At 34.4% G+C, this 27,609-nt stretch overlaps 1 protein-coding gene across 12 annotated transcripts in view; it reads left to right on the top strand.

Moving 5' to 3' along the window:
* Positions 1-27,609, top strand: part of ROBO2 (roundabout guidance receptor 2) — a 1,648,622-nt gene that overhangs the window by 582,450 nt on the left and 1,038,563 nt on the right. The gene's annotated exons all lie outside the window — the stretch shown is intronic.

Genomic DNA, 27,609 nt, shown 5'->3' with positions numbered 1-27,609 from the left:
ATCACACCACCCATGTTTATACACATGTGGGTGAGTGTATGTATGCAGAAAAGGAAAAGATCCTGGCTCCCCTGTGTACAAGTTGGCAAAAGAACAAAAATTTTCAGTGCTTGGTTTTTTGTCTCCCTTCTCTTTCCACAGAGACAATTTCTACAGTGTCCTTTAAGATTATAACTTCTACAAAGATGTCTTTTAAATTTTCAATCCATAATTATTTTCTTTCCTTTTCTAAATTTGAAACTTTACATGCCACTTATTTAGAACGTTAATTCAATACAATTTTAAAACAGAAATCCATTATCACAAACCATTGTTTACTACTGTAATTTATTTTCTGAGATAGGACATGTATAAAACCTGTGTCACCCATGGAACTATGAGCGTCTTGGTGTGCAAACTGATCTCTTACCTTGTCATATGCACATACATCCAGCAGGGTGCTAAGATGTGGTTAATAAAAATACAGCATTGTGTTTCATTCATGAATAGGGGGCCACAAAATTCAAGACTAAATAAATCGAGTAACATTTTCATAGATTTTCCCCCGACGCCAAAATTTTTGAGTTGTATTACCCATCCTAAATAGTAAAGTATAAAAGTTTAGATGTTTAAACCTTTAGAATAACCTAGAATTATCTGATTTTGTTCCTCGTTCAAAGAATGTGAGACAAAGGAATTCTGCTAGAAATAGCCTATGAAAAAAATGTCTAAATATAAAGAGACTAGTAGGTCAGACAGTAACAGGATTTGCCTATTCTCATCTTTCTTTATTGAGGTTTTTCTACTTTTGTATATCAGAAAGCTTATAGCATTAAAATTTAACCAACAAAAATTTTCTGACAGAATTTCAGTTATCAGGCCAATGATCCAGAAGAAGATAAGAGAACACTGCATCTCAGTAAGAGAAGAGAAGCATTTGGAGTTAAGGCATTCAAGCAAATGCCCAGTTGTAATGAAAGCATTATGAAAAATTGAATATACCTGAGGAGATCTGTACCCAGTTTTTGGACCCTGCTGGGGAGCAGCTAGCCAAGATTTTTAATATAGATATTTCCCTTTTAAATGACTGAGAAAGCAGCATAAGCTTTAATGGTATTCACCTAGAATAACATTAGGTAACAGAATAAAACATGCATTAGGAATCAAAACAACATTTTTTAGAAGAGATGGGACTCAAGTTGGATCTTGAAGAAGGGGAGAGCATGTATGAGAGAGGTCCAAGACAGATGGCTTCTGGATGTGGGGAGTGCAGAGGGGATGAGAGCTCACATCACCGAAGCATAATTAGGCCTTGGGAATGCATAAGAAATAGGATTATACAGTGAGGGTGGGGCCGTACTCAAGTGGAGAAGTTTGAACTTAATGCAATAGGTAAAGAGAATCATTTTATTTTAAAGTACCCAACAGGTACTTTAAGTAAGGTCAATAACTGATCTTACTTTGTTCTAGAGCTGTGCTCATTTATAAATATCAGGTTGCTTCCATTGAAGAAATACTAGGGCAAAATGAGAAAATTCGAAACCCCATAAACTTACCACCCAGACAGAATCACTTTTAATTCTCAAGATACATCCCGTATACATGAAACTTCCTGTCAAGAAAAGGTTAAGCATTGAATTGGGAGCTCAAAGCAAGTCCATTCAGTGAACACTACCCTTTTCTTATTATCTTCCTATTTGCTTTAAATTTTGAAATATAAAGAAGGACCATGGAATCTGCTTTAAGTGTTGGAAAACAAGAAAACTTCATTATTTTTAGAATTTCTATTGAACTTTCTATTTAATTTAAAAATTATATATGCAATCTCAATCCTGTTCATGGAACTGGGGTTGGTTTAAGTTTTGGGACTCATTTCTTCAATAAATAACTACTAAATAACTAGCTACTATGTGTTAGGCCAGACAAATAAGGCGTCTTGCCTTCAAAAAGCTCAAAATCTCCTCAAATTACTTTCCATTTATGATCTTTGTCAAATGTGTATGGGAATTTATGACAGCTTTGTTTTATCTTGCTCATACTAAAATGACGAACATTTTCAAATTTTCTGATTAGCCGGTCAATTTTATTCTCAGTATCAATGCTCCAACTTTTGTAAAACACATAAATCCTTTAATTTGTTGAAGAGAATAGTATTTTCCTTATTTCTGCAGTTATTTCTCCCACTTGTGCCACACACTATTCTGTGCCAAGGAGGCCCTGTGAGAGAGGCCAGAGGTCCAGAGGAGGTGGAGTCTTGCTCAGGAGAGCTCACCGCCTTCAGAAGGCAAAGGAGAAGGAGCAAACTCAGAGGGCTCAGGATTCTGTTGGGTCCCACCGTCCGGTGCTGCCTGTAGGAAAGGCATAGCCAGCCTAGTAGAGGTGATTTCAGACTTGTATGCAAGTAGTTGGGATGATGTTAATGAAGTAGCACAGTTTGGATTTAAAACTAGTAGTTCTTACTATTTATTTATATACCAAGGGGTTGATTTTCATCTTGTCATTATTTTCCTACCTTACTAATTTCCACAACTTTGTCCCAAATAGTCTCCAGTCTCCTTGAGTTACTTTATTTACTGCGCACTAATGCCATGTTGGGAATGATCTGGCCACCTCCTCCTTGAGAAATTAAAATGAAATTTCTTAGCTCCCCTTCTCTCCTCTAACTCAGCATTTACCTTCACCAACTGATCTGTCTGTTCTAACCTCTTCTCTATGGTTAAATGCCAGCTGCAGTGCCATGTCTCCTCCCCATCCATCTTCTCAAAGATCTCAGTAGAAAGTACTATTTCTCTCTTCTATATCCCAATCTCTTTTTCTCTACCCTCATTTTTTTTAAGATTTATTTATTTATTCATGATAGACACACAGAGAGAGAGAGAGAGAGAGAGAGAGAGGCAGAGACACAGGAGGAGGGAGAAGCAGGCTCCATGCCGGGAGCCCGTCGCAGGACTCGATCCCAGGACTCCAGGATCAGCCCTGGGCCAAAGGCAGGCGCCAAACCGCTGAACCACCCAGGGATCCCCCTACCCTCATTTTCTTTTTGACCTATGAACACATTCAAATCACTTACTTCTACTTTAAAAAATGAAATAAGGTAAATCTTGTTTGTATGTTAGGTCAATGCCAGGCTCACTGCTTTGGAATTTCTGGAGAGCCCAGTGATTCAGAGTATATGACAGTGATCAGCACTTTTCTTATACAGAAATAGAATGGACCTTTCTGTGCTGGATTTTCCCTCCGCATCCCTGCACTATGCCCCTGTCTGCCTTAACTTATAAAGACAGTGAGTCTAAGCCCTGTGTTTCTCTTGCCTGGTGGTTTTCACTCTATAGCAGATATGAAATTATCATAAAGAGATGCATCTACTCACTGGATCTTTTGATGTCATATACATACATCTTTGCATTACTATTTAGTGGCTGAATAGAAAGCCTAAGAAAAAGTGAACTAAGACTAACTTTCAGCCTTTGTTCTCTCTGAGTGAGCCTGGACCAACTCACATTCTCTCGATGTTGCCCTCAAGCAGCTTCCTCTCTTCTTTCCTTTCACTCAGGGGTCTTAAAAGGCTCATCTACACTTACCGGGTCCTCTACTCTCTTTAACACTGTCTTCTTTTTCCCCTAGCCTGCTGATACTCTACTTGCTCAGATCACTAAAGGCTTCCAAACTGCCAAATTGAACAGCATTTTCAGTGTTCTTTATACTTCTATGTTGCATTTGGAGCTGTTGACAACTCCACAAATCATTAAGTCTACATCTTCTGTGGCATCAATTTGTCCTATTTTCCCTACCATATCTCCTTCACTGTCTTCTCTTTTTTTACTTTCTCCTGAAACTCAGTATTTCATGGTTGTTCTGATTAATTTCTCATTTCCTATTCTTCTTGGGTGGTACCATCCATAATTTCAAGTGCTAATAATTTATAAACTTCAATCTCTAATTTTTCCTGTCAGTGTTGTATTCTTAACTCTGTACAAGATGTATTAATCTAATTTTCCCCAGTGACTCTCATGGAATGAATTGTGCTTTTCTCAAATTCATATTTTGAAGCCTTAACCCCTAGTGTGATTTGGAGATTCTGCTCCTGAAAAAGACTTAAGGTTAAATGAGGTCATACAGGTCGGGCCCTCATCCAATGAGACTGGTGACCTTATAGGAAGAGAAAGAAACCCCAGTGATGTGCACACACAGAGGAAAGACCAGGTGAGCACACAACTAGAAGCTAGTGGACCTCATCATTTCTTCAATATTAAAAAAAAAAAATCAGAAACCTAGAGCCATCTCTTTTCTTTGCTCCCAGATCTGACAAAGGAGGGAAGCTGCAGCATTGTGGTGAAGAATGCAGGCTTAGAAAGAAACAGGCTGTTTTTAGATTTTAACACTTCCATTTGCTAGCTTTATAATCATGGCACATTATTTAACCTTCATGTCTCATTGGTGAAAATGATGTTCATAACAAAAATACCTATCTTATGTAGTTGTTAGGGGAAATAGAATGTCTAGGAAAAACTAGTCATTTTTCATGTTAACTATTATATCAGCATCATGGTTAATCATCACCACACCCTCTCGGTTATAATATACAATACCTTTGAGTCTAGACGTTTTTGTTCTATCTCTGCTGTCATCATCAAGTGCTCATCATCACTCACCATGGTCATCCCTTCTATTTCTATAGAAAAATCTCTTTCTTCCATCTTTTTTCTAGCAATCATTCCATACTCCTCACCCTGTCTTTGGAAAAGATGCTAGACTTGCCTTGAGGGAAAAATCTGGACACATTCCCTTCATTTTCTTCTAATACTCCTCCCACTGTCTTTGATGGAAGAAAATCCAACATTCTTAGATTTGTATGCAGGATTTTAAAAATCTCATTCCCCTAACAGCCTATCACCCAGCTACATACACCTACACAAGACCTTTTTGCAGACCAGAGTGAGCTCAACTTTTTGAGACTATGATCAGCTTCTTCATGCCCTAAAGTGTCAGTAGCTATTTATGAGTACCATACCCCCTTTTCCTAATCTGAAAAATGACAGCTTACCCTTCAAAAGTCAGCTCACATGTCAATTCTCAAAGAAGGATGTTGCTAAGATCAATCCTAATGATCAGGATCTTTACAGGTTTCTTTCATTTCATGTTGATCCATCTACATTATAATCTTTTAACATGGAAAACACATATCTATTTTGAAACTCAAAGAAAATTAATTTGGCCATTGATTTATATTAAATTTATTTTCACTGACCTTTGTAGTATTATCTAAGTTAAATTAGTATGCCTTTACAAACCTTCCTCTGGCTTTACTTAGCTTGGCTTTTTAAGTTCAAATGTATTTTTTATACAGAGCTCTATACTCTTGCATTTAAAAATGACTTTCTGAAGTTTAAAATAGTCATTTTTGTGGTATGGTTTTGCCCACATAATTAGTGGCTTTAATGGGCCCTGATGCCCACACAAGAGGCACACCATGAAGAAGGGCATGAGTTTGGAGCCAAACCTTCTGGATTCAGATTTCAGTTTCACCACTTAATAGTGGATCTCTGCAGGTGAATAATTCCTCTTGTTCCTCAGAGTAACCTCATAGTGTCAAGGTCACCTTCAGATTAGTCACAAGATACAAAGTTCTTAGAAGAGAGGCTGGTACACAGTAAAGACTTAATAAACATTGGCTATTTAATTTGTTTGAAAATACTGCCCTTCTTTGTCAGCTCCAGCAATTTATTCCATTTCTGGTTCAGATGTTCCCATATACAGTTGTGCAAGTCCAGTTGTCTCAAGTGCATGGACAGGAAACACTCATTTCACATATCTTCCACATTGAGTGGATGTCAGTGCCTAGGCCTACACTTATAGAGGAAAGAGGTTCAAGCAAACTGGATTTTTTTTCTTGCCATACTGTGTCAAATAATAACATTGACTGAACATACCCTTCTGCTATTTCTGTTCAGTAGTGCCATCACAGAAATCTATGGCATAGAGATACAATTTTAGTGGATACTTTGATTTTGGGGTCAGGGTGGAACCTGGCCCTGTAAAATGATTGAGCAACTTTTGTGTACAGTTTACAACCTGAAATACATGTGTTTCATTGAGAAGTAAAATGAGGTTTAGGGTCTATTTTTATCTATACAAGACAAATAAAGGCCTGAGCTGATTATAGAAAATCTTAATACTGCATACCTCTTGTCAGTTAAGTCATCACCCAGAAGTTTTAGACCAAAGAGTTTTTCATGTTTCTGTCAAAATGATATACATTTGCCTCTGAAAATGTGAAAGTTTTTTTAAGATAAGGCTTATAAGTAATTACTGGTGAAAATAAAATGATTCTCCTTGAGCCTTAAGAATTATGTGTGCTGTCTTCAATAGCCCTTTCGTTAATGATTCTAACACTGTTAATTTTTTATGTTCTAATCGTGTTCAGTTATATAGCCTTAACTTTGACTCTAGTGAAATATATCCCTACAAAATATCTTTCTACTTTCATAAATTGAAATTCATAGTAGATTTCAATTATCCAAGGTTATGATGATCTTTTGTCTTGAATGTGTTTTGTATTTTCTAATGTATCCTATTATACTTCTTCAAAAGGGTCATTTCATTCTAAATTTTTTCTTCTTCCAAATTAGTGTCTACTTCTTCTACTAATATATTAGTTTCATCTGTGTGTATACTTAATTACTTATTACTCAATTTAAAACATTTCGATTAAGGCAAGATTCAACTTATTATAAAAGCAATATCCATATTCTGAAATGTATTTAAAGTGATTTGAAAACACATATAATAGAAGATGTTATTTTGTTTTGTTTTGTTTTTTAATTTTTATTTATTTATGATAGTCACACAGAGAGAGAAAGAGAGAGAGAGAGGCAGAGACACAGGCAGAGGGAGAAGCAGGCTCCATGCACCGGGAGCCCCACGTGGGATTCGATCCCGGGTCTCCAGGATCGCGCCCTGGGCCAAAGGCAGGCGCCAAACCGCTGTGCCACCCAGGGATCCCCGAAGATGTTATTTTGTTGTTTTTTTCTGACTTTTCACAAAGTGAAGTGATGGTGGCTAAGTTTATATCTGTTTTTGTTGTTTCATATCTTTATATCTAAGTTTTATTATAAAGGTAGTATCATGGTCCACTCAACTGTATCCAGAGATTTCATGGTAAAACAGTTCCAAATTCTCAAAAAAAAAAAAAATATATATATATATATTTTTTTTAACTAAGTATATTTTTCGAAGAGTGGACCACCTACCGAGTTATAGTTGACCTTTGAACAACAAAGGTTTGAGCTGCACAAATCCACCTACATGCAAATTTGTCTTGATAAAATATAATACTGTAAATGCATTTTCTCTTCCTTATGATTTTCTTAATATTTTATTTTCCGTAGTTTACTTTATTATTAGAATACAGAATCTAATACACATAATATACAAAACAGATGTTAATTGACTATTCATGGTACTGGCAAAGCTTCCAGTCAAGTGTAGGCTATTAGTAATTAAGTTTTGGGAAGTCAAAATTATACCTGGATTTTCAACTATTTGGGTGCTGATGTCCTAACCCCTGCATTGTTTAAGGGTCAACTATATATAAATAGAATAACTTGGAAAATATTTATTTTTTCCATCAGAAATCTAGTTATTGGACATTTAATTGTGTAATTTATTGTAGTATAATTCAGTATAGTTTTAATTCAGTATATTTAATTCAGTATAATTCTACAATGGGAATTTAATTTAATGAGAGGTAATTATATTATTTCCCAACACAGAGAAAAAAAAAAAGACTTAATGAATTCTCTCCTACTTGTCCATCTTTTAACAACTGTATCTGCAGTAAGAAATAGCTGCTTAAAGATGTCTATATCTTAATCCTTAAAACCTATGTATAAGTTAGTTTATAGGGCAAAGGGAAATTAAGATTGTGGATGGATTAATTAATGCCTGATCAGCTCACCATAAATTAAGCATATTAGGTTGGATTATGTAGGTGGGCCCAAATTAATCAGAGCAGTCCTTTATAGGAGAAGGAGAGAGAAGAGAGTAAGAAATATGGCAGCACAAAAAGAACTACATTTGTTCCCTTGGAAGATGGAGGAATTAAGTCATGAGCCAATGAGTATGGATGGCCTCTAGAATCTGGAAAAGGCACATAAAAGGATTCTCCTGTAAAGACTTCAGAAGAACACAATCCTGTTGACACCTTGATTTTAGCTCAGTGAGACCTATTTTGGACTTTTTACCTCCAGAACTATAAGACGCTGCATTTTTTGTTGTTTTGAGCTTCTTTAATTTTGATAGTTTTTTATAGTAGCAATAGGAAATAAATATACTTCCCAACCCTACATCACTAGTGTTTGACAGTAAATTATTTTTATTTTCACCACAAGGTATTCGGACAACCTGATTTACTCTGTACAAAATTTCGTCTATTTTGATGTCTTTGATATATTGATTTGGGCCAAATCCAAACTACCCAAAAGGTGATATTTCCATCTCACTTGCTAGTCCCTAGGGCCCAGTAGCACTTTGAGTCACAATTTTGAAAATTAGCCACCCCATATTTAAGCAATCTAGTTCAGAAGCAAAACCTAATTACTTAATTACTCTGGGGAATCTTCAAAATTCAATGCACAGAGGCAGTTAGATTTATTTTAGAAAATATTCTTCCCTTCTAATTTAGTTGCTGTGGTTTAACTTCACAAAATTTTATATATGATTTTATATTTTTTAAAAAATAGATTTTAAAATAAAGGTGACATTTATTGAGAAATTCCATAATTTACTTATACTAAAGTGCAATGGTCTCCCAGTTAGGCATTTTGTAAAAACTGGTAACAATACTTACTTTTCTCTTATGTATAAACTTCCAAATAAAGTATTAATTATTACATTTAAAGCACTATTATAAATCGCTGGACCAGTGATGAAAATGTATGCTTTTGCCATAACGCCTAAGTACTTCATTTGTACAATAATACATGTTTTACAAAACAAACCTTTGTTTTTGCTTTTGTTTTTAACACCATAGATTTATGTCTGTATAAGTAAAGTTTGTTTTTAAGCTCTGATAACTATATAAAATATTCCTATAAAAAACAGAGAGCCCTAAATTCATGCCGAAATTTAAAGTTACAAATGTAAAATGATCATTATCTCATGTTTTTAAAGTGCCAATTACTCTAAATACATTCCTCTACTTGAACTATGCTGGGTTATAGAAGGGCAATAATCAATAAACTAGCTTATTATCTGTGATACTTCTAATTACCCCTATGCTAGTACTGCTGTTATGGTTTAACCAATGCATATTAAAAATTTTTGCTAACAGGATCTTGTTATCCTAATTTTGCTGTAGAGTTTTATTAGAAAATCACGTTACTCATCTGAACTGCCACAACAATAGCAGTATCCCTAGGGTATTTTTTTTTTCATATCAAGGTTAATTTAAAGTGATTAGCATAAGTACTACAGATGTTGCTATGGGGATAAGAACTGCACATCTTCTATGATGGACATCATATGATTGCTGTTACAGGCCTGGTAAGATTGGATTATTTGTTTTAATGTCATGCAAAGCAAGTCACATGATAGAGATCAGTATCTTTTTAATAGCATTCCATATTCCTAAATCAATCACCTTTTCACTTCTTTAGAATGGTGTGTATACAAAAATCACTATTTTATTATTGGCCTAAGTAAATTTATCATGTTGTGTTTGGGTGTTCAGAATATTTCTTTTAATTGGTATTGATTCTTCCATTTCCCAGGAGGAGAGAAACAGTAGTTAAAAGGAAAGTGTTTATTCACATTCAATTCATTCAACATTCATTGAGAGCTTACTATGGTTCTAGCATTTTCTGTACTTGACAACAAAATGAAATTTTGTAGTCAATATTTATTCAGGGTTCTTTTTGCTTTTGTTTTTTTCTAGTTGAATCAGGACACAGAAAGGACATACAAGTCCCAGAAATACTGAGAGACAGAGATTAGGATTGGGATACAGAGTAGATTGTACCCTGTCTTTGACAGTTGGTAAGAAAAGGACACCAGTGAAGAATGGAGATGACAAATGAAAGTTTCAGACATCTATCAGTGGCAGTGGTAAAGAGTAGGCATTTCAGAAGAAGAGATTAAGGAATAAATATTGAAATATTGAGAAATAAATATGGAAGGAAAATATTTCGTCATCTATCATTTCTATTCCTAGTAATTGGAGGGAGGTCTTTGTAAAATTGAGTGGAAAAGTCAAGGAGAAAGCAATAAAATTAAAGAGAAGATGGGGCTGATAGGTCATTTCTCACCATAGCTAGAGTTTGGGTGTCTGTTTACATTGAGAAATTGAGGGTGTGGAATGGGGAAGACACCAATGAAAAAGAAAGTGTTTAAATAAGAGCACTCAATTGCCATGAAATATGATTAGAGAAGCAGGGCCCACCCTCAAGTGTAGATTGCAGGGATAAATTGACAGTTTGTGTAATTCTCAACTTTCTACTGTGTGAAAAGAGTAGTACAATATAAGATAAGTATAATTATCAGGGTAATGATAGAGCTATCTAAGAGTGATTTTTTTAAAAACATTCCCTGAAAAAGCTTTACATATATTTATGACAGTAATGATCACTAACATATCATCAAGCTTTTTCTTAGAAAATTGTGTGGTTTTCACTCTCACGATGTTGTTGGGGTTTGTGGTGCAAAAGGGATATTTAAAAAAAAACAGTAACTTAATACTTAAAACAGTATTTAGTAGTGTCAAATTATCTATAAAATGCAATTTTTCATTTCAGATTTTGATTGGAAATTTTTAAAAATTTTTCTTGAATTGCAAATTTGCTCCAGCTCTTAAATTTCATATAAGCAAATGTATCGAGTTCTTGAATCCTTTTCCCCCAAAATCTTTAATCAGGATCCCCATCATTTTCTATAATTTTGGTTCCCGAAGAGTAAATCACAGTAGCCATAGTGTAGAATTTTACCACCTCTAGATACAATTATTTAAAAAGCTTTGCAATCCCATAGCCTCTGTAGAGATTTTTCCTGAGACCATGCTCAATGTAACAGCAGGGAAGAAGCCATCAACCCTCTCCTCTGTGAATGCACTGTTTGTTCCTAGAATTTTAAAATTAAATTACTTAGTAATTGTGATCAAGTTGATATTTCAATGTAACAAGTAGAGCAGGAAATATCCTTGTACCTCAGAACACCCCATCAATATACACTTTCCTCTAGCTTATCCTATTTCCTTTATCAACCTTGATAAGTGGCCATCAATAATGTACTGAAGCATTGCCAGTGATAGTGCCACTTCCTCCAGTGGAAGCCTATGTCATTTTCAAACCCATTTAATAGAAAATTCTTTCTTAGGTTTAATTGGCACTTGGCTTCTTAAAAATTTCTCCTATTAGTCCCAGAGGTGGCCTATCTGTCTGACAGTTATCAAATATTTGAAAACACTTACCAAGTTCCACTCTCATTTCAGGCTCCACATGGGTAAAAGCAAATTTGTTTCCTCTTACTCTAAAGATTATTCTCCCTTCTTTCTTACTTTATGATGTTTAAGAACGTTTCCTGCCATCAAGCACTGGTAATCTAACTGAATTTTTTCAATGTTAAATATAAATAAGATAATCAACATATGGATATATTTATAAAGTTCTTGATTTGGCCTCCCTGTATGGCTTGTTGTGGTTTCTCATTGTATTTTAGTTTTACTTTCATTGTATCTCACAATGCGTCTTCATCATAGTAGTTGATAAACACTTATCATCTATCCCCTTCATGAAATGACCACTGCCATATCTCATCAGATGCTAGCTCCCTCTTATGTGTCACATGTTGTGTGTCACATACAGTCTTTAAAGAATTCATTCATAGCATATGGGAAGGGATACTTAAATGATAAGCAATAATATATTTTATGATAATGTCTTCTAAATATTTCTAGGTAGCATGTAATGAATAAAGTAATTGATAAAGAACAATCCAGATTTGAAATGTATTAGCTAGAATTCATTTGGTAATAACATTTATTCTGACCCTTAAAGACTATTAGGGGTGCTGAGTTTCAGCTTCAACTTTCTTTTTCATATAATTAATCACATACTTAATCCACTACAGATTATCGAATAACTCTTTTGTGTTTCATGGTATGGTGGAGAGTTAAAAAACAAGCCTCTTACAGACTTAGTCTTACTGAGAGGTCTAAAAACAAACTAACAAAAGACCCCGCTTGAGCAAACAATTACAATGTGGAATGGTTAAGTATCATATTAATGAACATTAATAAACATGTTGGGAACCCATGTGAGATACATAACCCATATTTGAGTAGATCTCAGGAAAGGTGGTTTCCCAGTTTAACCCAAAGGGTGTGACAAAGCATGGATATTTAAGGTATTGAAAGCAGTTCATTTTGGTTCTGTCTGGTTAGTTCTATTACAAGTAGTTTTAGTAATGGGAATAAGAGAGATTAGTCTAGAAACATCATGACCAGTGTTGTGAAACATGCTAAGTAGCTTTAGACTTTAAGAGCAATAGGAAGACAATGGAAGATACTAGTAAGAAAAGACTTGATTTGAGAAATATTTTAGATGCCCTGAGTAGGAGGTTTGGTGGATAGTCAGAGAAGTAAGTGGTACAGAGCTGATAAGTTCAGAAGGAAAGATTGGATATGACAATACATAGGACATAATTACAATTTTAAGGTCTTGAGAGAGAACTTGGATAAAAATATAAATTTGAGTCATCGACATATAATTATAAATGAAGGACTAAATGTTTCAAAATAATCTTTTGGAAATTGTAATTAGAGTGGCCAGAAACAGCACTGAGGAGCAGAGAGAGTCTATCAATGGGCAGAAGAGGTACCTATGGAGGATCCCAAGGAAAACAGCCAAAATCGCAGGAAAAAAACAGTGTAGCACATGAAAGCCAAGGGCAGGTGCCTTTCAATGAGAGTGAACCATAGTGTCACATATTACCAAGACGTTAATAAGAAAGTCAAAGGGCCCAATGGATTTAATAACAAGGAGGTCATTGTGAACTTGGAGTTTCAATGGAGTGATGAGATCAGAAGACAGATATCTCTGAGTAGGAAAGAGAAACATTGGATATTAAAGTCTACTAACAAGATGCTTGACATTGGTCAAGATTCCCAAAATCTAATCTTATTACCCTTATGTGAAATGATGTTAAAATAATTCATCACTATGGGTATTCATATATTTAAAATTATCAGAATAAATCTGTGATCTTCAACCAATTAGTCTATGGATTTCTCTCCTTAAGATTTTTCTGATTCAATGTAAATAAGAGGGTGTTTATATTTACAGTAATAGATTAGAAGGAGGTTGTTGTATTAAATCTTGCTGAACTTGGGTCACCTGGGTGGCTCATTGGTTGAGCGTCTGCCTTTGGTTCAGATCATGATCCTGGTGCACTGGGATCAAGTCCCACATCAGGCTCCCTGGTGGGAGCCTGCTTCTCTCTCTGCCTGTGTCTCCGCCTCTCTGTGACTCTCATGAATAAATAAATAAAATCTTTTTAAAAAAATTTTAAAAAATCTTGCTGAACTTTTTGAACATCTTAAAAGTTTTTCCCACTAATCTAAGCAATGAAATTCTGTATCAGACTGGCAGATATTAAAATGTTTGGTAATACTGATTATCATCACAGGAATGAGAAACAGCACTGGAGTACAATAGAGCTAGAAGTTAGGCCTTCTTAGTGTAAGAACTTGGGCTTTTGTAATGAAGTTTGAAATATATGTATCAGGAAACACAGAAGTTTTACTGCAAGGGGATTAATGTATAGAGAACATGTGTACACACATTTTATTTTAGCATCATCTGTAATTGCACACACAAAAAATGAAATTAGCTTATATATCTATTTAGAGGGGCTAGCTAAGCAATTCTTGGTACAGACATATAATGAAATATTTTATAACTTGTTTAAAAATCTGTAGACATAATATACAGAAATGTTTGAGAAAAAGGTTTCTTTGCAATAAAATGGTGAAGAGTATTCTTTTTTCTCTTTTAAGAACAATAATTATAGGGACGCCTGAGTGGCTCAGAGGTTGAGCATCTGCTTTTGGTTCAGGTCATGATCCTGGGGTCCTGGGATCAAGTCCCTCTGCATCGGGCTCACCGCAGGGAGCCTGCTTCTCCCTCTGCCTGTGTCTCTGCCTCTCTCATGAGTAAATAGATGAAATCTTTAAAAAGAAAAGAAAAGAAAAAAGAAAAGGAAAGAAAAGAAAAATAATCATATATACACATATCAGCAAATGTCAGGAGGAAAATTTAGCAGTAATCATCAATGGGAATAGATAGGATGTGAATTACAGTGGGGCATTTAATTTTCTTTGGGGGCTTTTTTCTGCTGTTCACACTTTTTTTTTTTTAAAGCAGGGCTATGTATTTTTTTGAGATAACAAAAATAAAAATAGAAACAAAGGTGTGTATGTGTCTTGTAACATATGCTTTTATTTAAAATCCTAATAATCTCTCACTGCCTCCTGCTTGGTGTCCCACTTTGCTGCCCTATATTGCAACTGTGTGTCTAACGGCAAACAGCACTGTGTAAACTGCTTATATGTTGCCTTCTTATCTTCCTCTACTTACAGGATGCCCCACTTTCTTAAGCTCCATCATCTAGTATTCACATGAAATGAGATTGACAACTGTGTAGGGAAATTTCTTTTATATAATGATAGGCTTTGAATATTTAATTGATTTAAATTTATTTAAGATTGAGCAAGGCCTTCATCTTATGCACATCTTTATATCAAAGGCACATTTCTAATTGTCTGCTCTGAATGGTTTAGCTGGCTCCTTGAGTTACAATTCTATAGTAGGGAATCGGGGTGAAATCACATTACTGAAAAAGGCATGTGTCTGGCAAGTTCCCAAGGCATGAGTATTTATGGCATGATGAACTGTGAATTTGATGTTGATGCTTGCACACAACAAGCAGGTGGTTCAAATCTAATTTTGTCACCAGCAAAAATGAGCTATATTTAAAAGTGTAAAATGTTTGTTGTATAGAAAACTCTTTACCCAAAATGAGCAATAAATAAATTGAGGTCAGTACTATCAAATTTTCTATGTAATAGAGTCAACTTAATTGAAATGATATGAAATACCTCATCTATCCCAGGAGCTATGCAAACATCTGAAGGATAGGATAGTGGGATAGGATTACAAATGCCTGACACTTTTCCAGAGCACTTTTTAATAATGATTTATCTAGGGATCATATGATTTTGCTAAAGTGAGGACATGGAAAAGCCTTATGGAGAGATATCCAAGACACATTGCAAAACACAAACACACACACACACACACACACACACACACACACACACCCCTCTCTCATCTTCAGTTGTAAATGGCCAGAAATTAGAGCCTAGTATATGAAGTATGCTCAATGTCAATTGGAATAAAACCTCAAGTGCTTTGTAAAGGGGTAACCTATAAAAAGGCTAAAATTCATTAAGATGACTCAGTAAATTTCTCATTACTTAAATTAGAAAGTGAAGTTTATATCAACTTTTTTTGTATTTTGTAGGCACCTAGGATACTATTAATTTTCTAAAAGTAATTACCATATCAGTATGGTCAAGGCAGCCAGTAATTTGTTAAGGGTTTCTCAAAAAGAAGAGTAGTTTAATACCCTGAGAGAACCTTACCGGTTGTAGCCCTCAGGAGATGTCAGTATCTCCTATGAAGAATTCTCACTATGGTCATAAGTAGCACATTTTCAAGCTATATGTATTAAAGAAGAAAGTTATCTTTCATTTGCTTTCTCCCTTGGCATGAAGAAATTGGAGGCAGATCAGTATGTAATCATGTAACTCTTAACCCCCAGAAATGAAAGAGGGTTAGGTATTTTTACCCCATCAGAGTAATAAAAAACAAAATCAGTAAATTGCTGTATATAAAGAATGGAAAGGGGATTCTTATTGTTGAATTTGAAGGGAAGAAAGCCAAAAGATACATGAGTGATTAAAGATACTAGATTCAGTGAATGTATCTGGGTTGTGATCATTGATACATATGCATATTATAAGTTGTCAGTAAACAATGAGTAGTGTCTGATTTGGGGTTTAGTTATTTAAGCATTTCTAATTGAATTTTTTTGATGAATTTAGTTCCTTCCATGGCTGATATTATGATCCTATGTAACTAAAAAAAAATGTTCATTTTATCAAGAACTTTAGGTATCTCAAAAGATAATATAGACAGCAGCTGTGGCAGCTATTGGATACATATACATGTTATAGATCTGTATTGTAAGGGAATGTCTACTAATTCACATTACATTATTATATAATTCTTATTTTTATTAAGTAAATCACAAACAGGTAAATAAATTGTACAACAGCCTGACCTACAATCCCCAAGATCCATTTCATTAGAAACCATGTCTCTTAGTCCTCTCCATAATTCTAACAATACTCTATGTTTTTATTTCTTGATTTATTGTTAGATATTTTATTTCTTGGATTAAAGATAAGCATTTAGCTTATTTACACTGTCACTTTCCATTAGCTACAAGCCTTTACATAGTCATGTCCTATTTTAATCTTTCCACTAATTATTATATAGCTTTAAATAGCATGACAAAGACCCTACATTTTTGTCTCTTCCATTTTTTTGGTTGTGCCTGAACCCATCACTATGGGGGATGACACTGTTAGCATCCCATCACTTCATCTGTCTCACAAGCTCTTCTCTTGTATTCTTATTTTTATATTGTCAGGGTTGATGACATCTTATAGTCTAAAGTAACCATAATTAAACTTGCAGTGATTGACTTAAAGTTTGAATCTAAAAATCTGAATCTGTCAAAAAGCCTCTAGAGAGTTATAACCATTTAAATATTGTTTCTGCAAAGCAAAGTAGTGTGCTAGGATTTTGCTTCATTCTCTATGTGCTTAATATTATGATTCCCATACCACTTAAGGGATCCTAACATAAAGTCAAATGGAGTCCTTTTCTTATATACTGTCACTTTCTTAAATCCCACTTCAATCAGTTTAGTTGCTGCCTGGAATGGACTTTTGATTTTTAAGCTTTTAATTGGTACAGTTTTTCTTATTTTAAGAAGAAATAGATCTCCCCATTTGCTTTCAAGCTGATATCCTCACATTGAAATTAATACATTGAATTTGTTTGATTCTGTTCTTGGAGTTTGACCTCTTAACTCCAATTTGAAGTGATAGTATTCTGGACTTACCATTGAGTGCCACTCTGTCATCTTGAAATTTCTTTTTTTTTTTTTAATTCCTGGTTTATTTCTGCTATATACCATATCCTCTCTCATTATTGATTTTCAGCTTTATTTTGCTGGATTTTTTTTAATCTACTAGTTTACTTGAAGCCATGGAGTATCAAAGCTTCAAAATAATTGGTACACTGATAATGGAGAGGTAGATGATACCTGAACTAATTCCTATCAAAGTTGGTAACAACTGCCATAAAAACACCAAACATGGGGATCCCTGGGTGGCGCAGCGGTTTGGCGCCTGCCTTTGGCCAAGGGCGCGATCCTGGAGACCCGGGATCGAATCCCACGTCGGGCTCCCGGTGCATGGAGCCTGCTTCTCCCTCTGCCTGTGTCTCTGCCCCTCTCTCTCTCTCTCTCTGTGACTATCATAAATAAATAAAATCTTAAAAAAAAAAAAAACACCAAACATGTGAAGGCATATGTCCTCTTTTGCTGTTTAAAATAATATATTCAACATAAACCCAGCTAAGATCAACTCTCTTAGTTGTGATAGTTGCACTTTATGTAATTCACATTCCCATATGAATTGGAAATGATGAATTGTTAATAGCTTCCCTAGGGTTTCACTTCTCTTCTAACACTTCTCAAGAATTGCATCATATTTTAGGAATAAAAGGACGTAATTTATTCCAAGAAGCATGAAAATCTTCAAGTACTATTCAGGGAGTTTCAAATCACTTAAGTTAGAAGAAAAAACATATTTTGCTTGTCTTGTGAGGAAGAAAATGTTATAATGAAGTTATAAGCTGCTTCAAGCTACAGCAATCCTGATTTTGAAATATTTTATGTTACAATACCACACTGAGCCATTAGGATAATGACGCCTCTTCTTTAAAAATGATTTCTTACAAGTAACATGAGTCTTTCCCCTCTTCTAAGTAACTTACATTTCATACAAAATAAGTTATATTTATAATTTTGCATTTCACCTTGTCCTCCAGAAAACAACTTTTAAAAAATATGATAAAGAATGGATTGCATCCCCTCCAGCCATATTAGGGAAGATACAACCAAGGCCCTTCACTTTGGACAAGCAATACCTACAGTAAGGCATATTAAAACACTTTTTGAAATACTTTGAAATATTGAACAATGTGACTATTATAAAGACATAGCCATATTGACTCTTAACATTAGAAAATGCTAACAATGTAGATAATTTGTTCCTTTCAATTATCATTACCTCAAGCTTATAACTTTTAAGAAGCAGGGCATGTCAACAGACATTAAGCTGTCTTCCTTTCTACCTTAATAGGATCAATGTGAGCTGATAAATATTGTTTTATCATCACCATAAATGCCTGATCATTGTTAAATCCCTGTTACAGGCAAAATTACAAATATTCAAAAAATATGAGATATAAACTTTGGTTGGGGTTAAAAGGCATCTAAAGATAGAATAAGGAAGCATTTGTGTGCCAAGCAAGCAGTAGAACACAGGATGTACTTCAGCTTGGAGGGTAAGAACACTCTGATCTGGCTATGGCAAGCATTTGGAAAGTAAGGGAGAAGGAGATTTACCTTTAAAATGTTCTGCCTAGGAGGGAAACTGAGTGGGGAAAAATTAGAGAGGAAGATAAACCACGAGAGACTTCTAAGTCTGAGAAACCAACAAAGGGTTGTAGAAGGGGAGGTAGGGGTCTGGGTGATGGGCACTGAGGAGGGCACTTGATGGGATGAGCACTGGGTGTTATACTATGTGTTGGAAAATTGAATTTAAATAAATATTTTTAAATCCTATAAAAAATAAAATAAAAAATTCCCTGCCCAGCTCTTCAAATCTTCTTATGATTACCCTTGGATACATCCTGCTCTTACCCAAATAAGGCAAATGTTTGTAAACCTCCAGATGATGACTTGTCAAGGTTTTCTTCCATGCTGTTCATGCACTCAAGATCTGTATCTTTCAGTGCTCACTTTCCCAGACCTTCTCTATAACTTAGGACAATACACATATTTTTTTCCCAGGGTTTTTTTCTTATGGAGGTCTCTGGCAACTTCCTATCATACATCTTTGTGAGCTGGCAACATCTGTGTTTGTCCTTTGTATCTATTAGAGCGTAAGTATCTTGAGGTTTAATGACATACCTGATTTATCTCTTGAGCCAGCATCTAGCTGGCCATCTGTGACATCTAGTCACAGGACAAAGGCTGGCTGTTCAGATCGTGGTGGAGGCAGACAGACCACATTTCCAGTCCTAGATTCGTCCCTTTTTGGCTTTTACTTGGATGTGATATTTGACCTCTCTAAGACTAGTTTCTCCACCTGTAAAATCAGCATAATTCTGTCTTCATTGTGGGATTCCTAATCAATTGAAAATAATAGGCATTACACACTTCCTATAATGCCAGGCATGAAGCAGATACTCAATAATTGATAGCCATTGATAGGATTAGCATGAGTGAATGCATTTGCTGATGTTATCGTAAACATTTCAGGATTACTTAGTGTCTTTCGGAATTCCTACTGATGTATCTTTTAAGAAAAATAAATATATATCTTCTATTTCAGTCATTTGTGTTCTCCTTATTATGTCTGTTACCGAGATCAGCACAGTGTGAACTACATCTCTGGGTAGATCGCCTTTTTAGTCTCAGCTGTTCTTATTCTACTCTTGGAGGATGAAAATGACCATTTTCAACATTGATGATTGTGATTAAGCAGATTTATTTTGTCCTGTGGACTCTAGCTTCCACTCCATGTTGTCCACTATATCAAACCTGAAAAAACATCATGTTTTCCTTTATGCTCTTCTCTAAGCATAAGGTTTTTGACTAACATGTTATCTTCTAATGTCAGCTATATTCTATGTCTGTGATGAAATACACATTTTCAGTGAAAATACTCAATTCAGTGAGTATATGTTCATAGCAGAGGGCATGATCAGTGCTGATTCTGCTACACTTTCTCTCCTTATTCCTCTCTTCCCTCAATTCTTTGCTTATTTTTCTCTTCAGATTTGAATTGGTGGTTCCTTGAGTAGATGATATTAAGAGAAAGTGTAGAGAAACACTTTGCATGATCTGTAGAAGTTTGCCTACTTTTCCTTTATCTGAAGGATCTTTTATTAATCTGTCCTAAATACTTGGGAAATTTGGAGAAGACATAGTTAGTCAATAAATTGTCTTATTTCTCCCCTAGAGAACAAAGTGGGGAATTTAAGCTATATAGTAAGACACTGCACGTTACCTCTTCTACAAGTGAGATTTCCTCACTGACTTTCATTAGTAGTTCTGCTGAATATATTAATAGATTTTTAACCTACCATACCTTTTAAATGTTAAGTCACTCAAAATCTCTGTTTGCTGCTTGTTCAGAACCTTTAAAATGTTTCTTGTATTTTTTTCATGAGGACAAAGTTGGGTTTTAAAAAAATAATTATTATTCTTGTCCATTACTGAAAAATGCCTATTGAATGCTAAATTGTATCAGTGATGGGATAATTTTGATCTGTGGACTCAAACTAATTATTTCCTCATATCTTTTATTTGCTTTTTAGTTGTCAATTGTTTATAAGATATTGATTATTGATGGTATAAAAATGTTTTGATGTGCTTGGCATCAATTACCTAGCACTCAAATGTGTTCACTGTAGATCAACTGGAGTTTTTGAACACAGCTAGTATATCCCTGAGAGACAGTATTATAAATTTCTCCACATGACATTATATATGGTATCACAAGAAAGTAAATGCTCAGTACCTATATAATTAATTACTGTGTCTTAAGCAATGTCTTTTTAAACTTAAGTATACCCCTATGATATGGAGATTTGTAAATCCAGGTTATAAAGAAACAGTTCTGTTTTTAAAGATGTAGATATGATCAAAGAGTGTGCTATCATCTAGATATAATATCCTTTATACTTCCAAATTCCCACATTTTTTACACAGAAAAAACTGTTTTAACTTTGTATTTATAAAGTACCTTAAATGCTTCTATGAGCCAAGGAAAAATATATGTATTAATAAATGAAGAGCATCTTATTTGCCATGGACATTTGCACTCCACTTATGCATATTTGATGACAGTAATTCACTACCCCTCTTAGTCTACAATGACCCTGTGCTAACATGGAATAATTTTAACAAGGAAGACAATCACAGGTCCGTCAAAAGAATTTTGCCTTCATATTTTTACTCAAAATGTATTTATGTGGCCTACATGTCAGAGAACAAGAAGTTAATGGCTCAGATTTTGAATCTATGTTAATTTTTTCAGGCTCTAAGATGCCATGACCTTTTTAAGTGTACCAAAATGGAACCTTCTAGTCCTGAAACTAGTAACTCGTCTCCCAAGCATATAGAGGTGGGAACATGCCAGAATCAGGTTTCATAGTACATATTTCTCTAGCCTGAGTTGTTTTTAGTATGAGCTTTAAGTATGCCAAATTGACAGCAGTAAACTCACTGGCAATTGAACAGTGAAAAAAGCAGAGAATTGATAACTTCTACTCATCTACCTGTTTAATAAATCCTTTTTTTTACTCATTATTCTCCAATGATGCACTATTGGCAGTATAGTATTTTGTCTTTTACTCAGAGAAAATATTTGCCTTACAGCTTCTTTTATATTCACTTAGTAAAAAGGATCATATATAGGGTGACCATATAATTTATTGTCTGAACTAAGGGATATTGAGAAAGAAAAGGTAGCAGGTCTGCTAGAGTCAGGTGTAAGTCATGGCTGTAAGTCATGATCATCTAGGCAAGCTGAAATACCTCCTGACCCTTTCTTTGTAATACTCAGCCATCGAAAGCCGAAATAGACTTGAAATTACCCAAATGGATAAAGGTGGTTCCATTCTGTACTATTACTTACCTATCCTCTTTGCTGTAATGAGATTTTGATTCCTTAAGTTGTCCGAGAGTTGAGCATAGACAAATTACACATGATTTGTGATGTGTTATTAAACATTCAATTCATGTAATTTGGCATACTTATGAAATAAATTGCTTTACCATTTTTGTAGAATTGAAACTTAATATCAATAGAAATAGTGAATTAATGTGTTAGAAGATTCAATACTAATCTCCAAATAGAATATGTGTGTGTGTAGTCACTGGCATACAAGAGCCATAGAATCATGGAAGTTCTCATAAACATGAGGTGGTACTTCAAAAATTCTATGATTCTTGGATTCCAGTTTCATGGCATCAAGTTTAATAAAGGAATACCGTTATTAAAACTTTATAGTAATTATCTGCAATATAATTTGAGCATAAAATGTTCTGATATCCCCTCCTTCTGGAGATCACAAAGCAAAGGAAACTTAGATTTGCATTTAAATTTTTCATATATTTAAAGTTAAAAGGCTCCACCTCCTAATATCATTACAATGGTGTTAGGATCTCAACACATGAATATTGGGGGAGATACAACATTCAGTCCATAATCCTGGCTCTTTTCTTTTCAACTGTGGTATAATTGACATAAAACATTTTATTACTTCCAGGTATACTATGTAATAATTTGACACTTGGATACAATGCAAAATAATCACCAGAATGAGTCTAGTCACCATAAAAGTTACAAAGCATTTTTTTCTTGTGATAGCTTTCAAGGTCCACTCTCCCTGCAACCTTCAAACGTGTCAGACAATCTACTGACTTTAGTTACCACACTGTACACCACATCCTTGTGACCTATTCAGTTTACAACTGGAATTCTGTACCATCTGAACCCTCACTCTATTATTCATATTCGTGAATTTGGTTTGTTCATTTGTTTTATTTTAAAAATTCCACATATAAGTGAGATCATATGGTATAGGTCTTTCTGTGACTAATCTCACTTGGCAAAATTCCCTGAAGGTCCATTTATGTGTCACAAATGGCAGCATTTCATTTTTTATGGCTGAGTAGTATTCCATTGTATGCATATAGCACATTTTCTTTATTCATTTATCCTTCAATGGACACTTAGGTCATTCATATATTTGGCTACTGTAAATAATGTTGTAATGCACACAGGAGACCATACATCTTTTGAAACTAGTGTTCTCCTTTTCTTCAGGGCTACAAAAAAAATATCACCAAACCAAAGTCAAGGACATTATCACTTGTGTTTTCCTTTAGGATTTTCATGGTTTCAGGTCTTACATTCAAGTCTTTAATCCATTTTGAGTTCATTTTTATGCATGGTATAATGTTGCAGTCTAGTTTCATTCTTTTGCATGTGACTGTTGAGTTTTCCCAACACCATTCATTAAAGAGACTGTCTTTCCCCCATTGTATATTCTTACCTCTTTTCTCATAAATTAATCGATCATATAAGTGAGGGTTTATTTCTGGACTCTCCACTTTGTTCCAACGATCTATGTGTCTACCTTTCTGTCAATACCATGCTATTCTATCACTATGATTTTCTAGTATAATTTGAAACCAGGAGCATGGTGCCTCCAGATTTGTTTTACTTTCTCAAGATTGCTTATTCAGTCTTTTGTGGTTCCATACAAATCTTAGGATGGTTTGTTCTTTTGCTGTAAAAAAAAAAATGCCATTGGAATTTTGATAGGGATTTCAATGAATATGTATATTGCTCTGGGTAGTATGGACATTTTAACAATATCAGTTCTTCAATCTACAAATATGGACTATCTGTCCATTGATTTGTGTTTTTTTTTTTTTTTGTTTCTTTCATCGAGTTATCATTTTCAGTGTACACATCTCTCACACCCTTAAATTTATTTCTAGATATGTTATTATTTCTGATGCCATTATAAGTGGGATTATTTTAGTAATCTCTCTAATAGTTTGTTATTACTGTATAGAAACATAACAGATTTCTATATGTTGATTTTATACTCTGCAATTTTATTGAATTTTCATTTATTAGTTCTAACAGGTTTTTCTTGGTAGAGTCTTTAGAGTTTTCTACATTTAAAATCACATTGTCCACAAATATTGATAGTTTTTAGTTCTCCTTCCTCCTCCTCCTCCTCCACCCTCCCCCATCCTCTTCTTCTTCTTCTTTTTCTTCGTCTTCTTTTCAATTTGGTTGTCTTTTTTTCTTACCTAATTCCTCTAGCTAGGATTTCCAGTACTATGTTTAATGAAATGGTGGAAGTGAGCATCCTTTTCCTGTTCCTTATCTTAGAGGAAAAATCTTCAGCTTTTCACTACTGAGTATGATATTAGCTGTGCATTTGTCACTTATGGCATTTAATATGTTGAGGTGTGTTTCCTCTAAACCCCCCTTGTTGACAGCTTTTATCATAAATGGTTATTGAATTTTGTCAGATGCTTTTTCTGCATCTATCGAGGTGATCATTTTAATCTTACATTTCAGTAATGTGTTGTATTAATTGATTGATTTGCAGATGTTGAACTAGCATTGCATCCCTGGAATAAATCCCAGTGAGGATGCATTTCCCAGTGACCTTTCAAAGTATTGTTGAAATTGGTTTGCTAATGTTTTTGCATCTGTATTCATCAGGAATATTGCCCTGTAATTTTTTTCCCTTTGATACCCTTGTTTGGTTTTGGTATCAGGGTAATGCTAGGCTCATAAAATGAGTTTGGAAGTGTTCCTTCCTCTTTAAACTTTTGTCAGAGTTTGAATATAGACATTAAATCTTATTTGAATGCTTGGTGGAAATTACCAGTGAAATCACCTACTTTTGTTTGTTGGGAGATTTTTGATTACTGGGTCAGTCTACTTGCTATTGATTGGTCTATTCATATTTATTATATCTTCATGATTCAGTCTTGGGAGATTGTATGTTTCTAGGAATTTGTTCATTTCTTTTGAGTTATCCAATTTGTTGGCATATAGTTGCTCATAATAGTTACTATGGTCCTTTGTATTTCTGTTGTATCAATTGTAGTTTCCCCTCTTTCAGTTCTGTTTCTATTTATTTGGCCCTTTTTCTCTCCCTCCGCCCCCTCTCTCTCTCAGTGAGTCAAGGTAAAGGTTTATCAATTTTGTTCATCTTTTCAAATAACCAGCTTTTAGTTTCATTTACCTTCTCAATTGTCTTTTTAGTCTCTGTTTGATTTATTTCTTCTCTGATCTTTCATATTTCCTTCCTTGTACTGATTTTGGACTTTTTTTTAGGTGTAAAATTAGATTAATATTTTTCTTATTTCTTGAGGTAGACATGTAGACAACAAACTTCTCCCTTAGAACTGCTTTTGCTGCATTTCATAGATTTTGGTATGTTGTATTCTCATTTTCACTTGTCTCAAGGTATTTTTTTAATTTCCTTTTTGATTTCTTCATTGAGTCATTAGCTATTCATTGGCACATTGTTTAGTTTGCATATATTTGTGCTTTTTTTCAAGTTTTCTTCTTTTTTTTTTAAAACAATTTTTATTTTTATTTTTTTAAGATTTTATTTATTTATTCGAGAGAGAGAGAGAGAGGCAGAGACACAGGCAGAGGGAGAAGCAGGCTCCATGCAGGGAGCCTGATGTGGGACTTGATCCCAGGACTCCAGGATCATGCCCTGGGTGGAAGCCAGGTGCTAACTCGCTGAGCCACCTAGGGATCCCCTAGTTCTTCTTCTAATTGATATCTAGTTTCATACCATTGTGGTCACTAAAGATGCTTGATATAATTTCAATCTTCTTAAATTTACTGAAACTTGTTTTGTGTCCTAACATATGGTCTGTCCTGGAGAATGTTCCATGTGCATTTGAGAATAATTCTGAATGTGAATTCTGCTGTCTTTAGATAGAATGTACTATATATATCTATCAAGTCCATCTGGTTTAATGGGTTATTTAAAGTTGATGTTTCAATGTTTGTGTTATTAATTATCTTTGAGGATGATCTATCCATTAATGTAAGTGTGGTATTAAAGTCCCCCACTATTATTATTTGTCAATTTTTCTCTTATAAAATTTCTCTTATAAATTTTATTATAGTCAATTTTTCTCTTTAGGTCTGTTAATATTTGCTGTCTATATTCAGTGCTCCTATTTTAGGTGCATTAGTATTTACAAATATTTTATCCTCTTATTGAATTGACTTCTTTATCGGTATATAACATTCGTCTTTATCTTTTATTACCGTCTTTGTTTTAAAATCCATTTTGTCTGATATAAGTATTGCTACCGCAGCTTTCTTTTGATTTCCATGTGTATGGAACATTTTTTTCCATCCTTTCACTTTTAGTCTGCATGTGTCCTACATCTGAAGTCTCTTATAGGCAGCATATAAGCTGCCTTTTTTTTTTCTTTTATTCGTTCAGCCACTTTATGTCTTTTGACTGAAGAATTTCTAGTCCACTTATATTGAAACTAATTATTGATAAGTATATACTTATTGGCATTCTGTTAGTTGGTCTTTGGTTGTTTTATAGTTTGTCTCTGGTTCCTTTTTACCTCGCTTGCTCTCTTCCTCTGAGGTATATGACTTTCTTAAGTAATGTGTTTAGCTTCCTTTCTCATTTTCTTTTGTGTATCTATTATAACTTTTTGCTTTGTGGTTACCATGAGGATCATGCATAACATTCATTCTATATAATAGTCTATTTTAAGTTGATGGCAACATAAATTTGAATGCATTCTAAAAGTATTATTTTACTTCCTCCATATTTTATGTTTTTGTTGTCACATTTTGTCTTTTTTTATTTTGTATATGCCTTAACTATCATAGTTATAGTTATCTTTACTACTTTTGTCTTTTAACATTCATACCAGCTTTATAAGTAGTTAATGTACTACTGATACTATTTTTACCTTTACCAGTGATATGTATATTTTCATGTGTTTTCTTATTAATAGTTAGGGCCTTTATTTTCAGCTTAAAGAAGTCTCTTTAACATTTGTTATAAGGTTGAGAGTGGTGATATATTCCTTTAGATCTTGCTTGTCTGACAAATTCTATCTTTCCATCAGTACTGCATGATAATCTTTTTTTTTTTAAGGTTTTATTTATTTATTCATGAGAGAGGCAGAGACATAGAGAGAGAAGGAGCTCCTTGTAGGGAGCCCGATGCAGGACTTGATCCCTGGACTGGGATCATGTCCTGCGCCAAAGACAGACACTCAACCACTGAGCCACCCAGCAGTCCCAGTACTGCACCCAGTACTGCATGATAATCTTGTCTGTAAAGTATTCTTGGTTAGAAGTTTTTCTTTCCTTTAAGCACTTTGAATACATCATACTTCTCCCATCTGGCTTGCAAAGTTTCTGCTGAAAAATCTGATAGTCTTATGGGGTTCCATTGTATATAACAAGTCGTTTTTTTCTTACTGCTTTAAGATTCTCTCTTTCTCCTTAACATTTGACATCTTATTATGATCTCCTTAGCTTCATTTTATTTGAACTTCTGTGGGCTTTCTGGATCTGGATGTCTGTTTCCTTTACCAAGTTAGATAAGTTAT

Source organism: Canis lupus, chromosome 31 (genome assembly GCF_003254725.2).
Source record: "Canis lupus dingo isolate Sandy chromosome 31, ASM325472v2, whole genome shotgun sequence".
NCBI classification, from domain to species: Eukaryota; Metazoa; Chordata; class Mammalia; order Carnivora; family Canidae; genus Canis; species Canis lupus.
The sequence above is the reverse complement of the archived record's forward strand: the minus strand, read 5'-3'. Positions and strand labels throughout refer to the sequence as shown.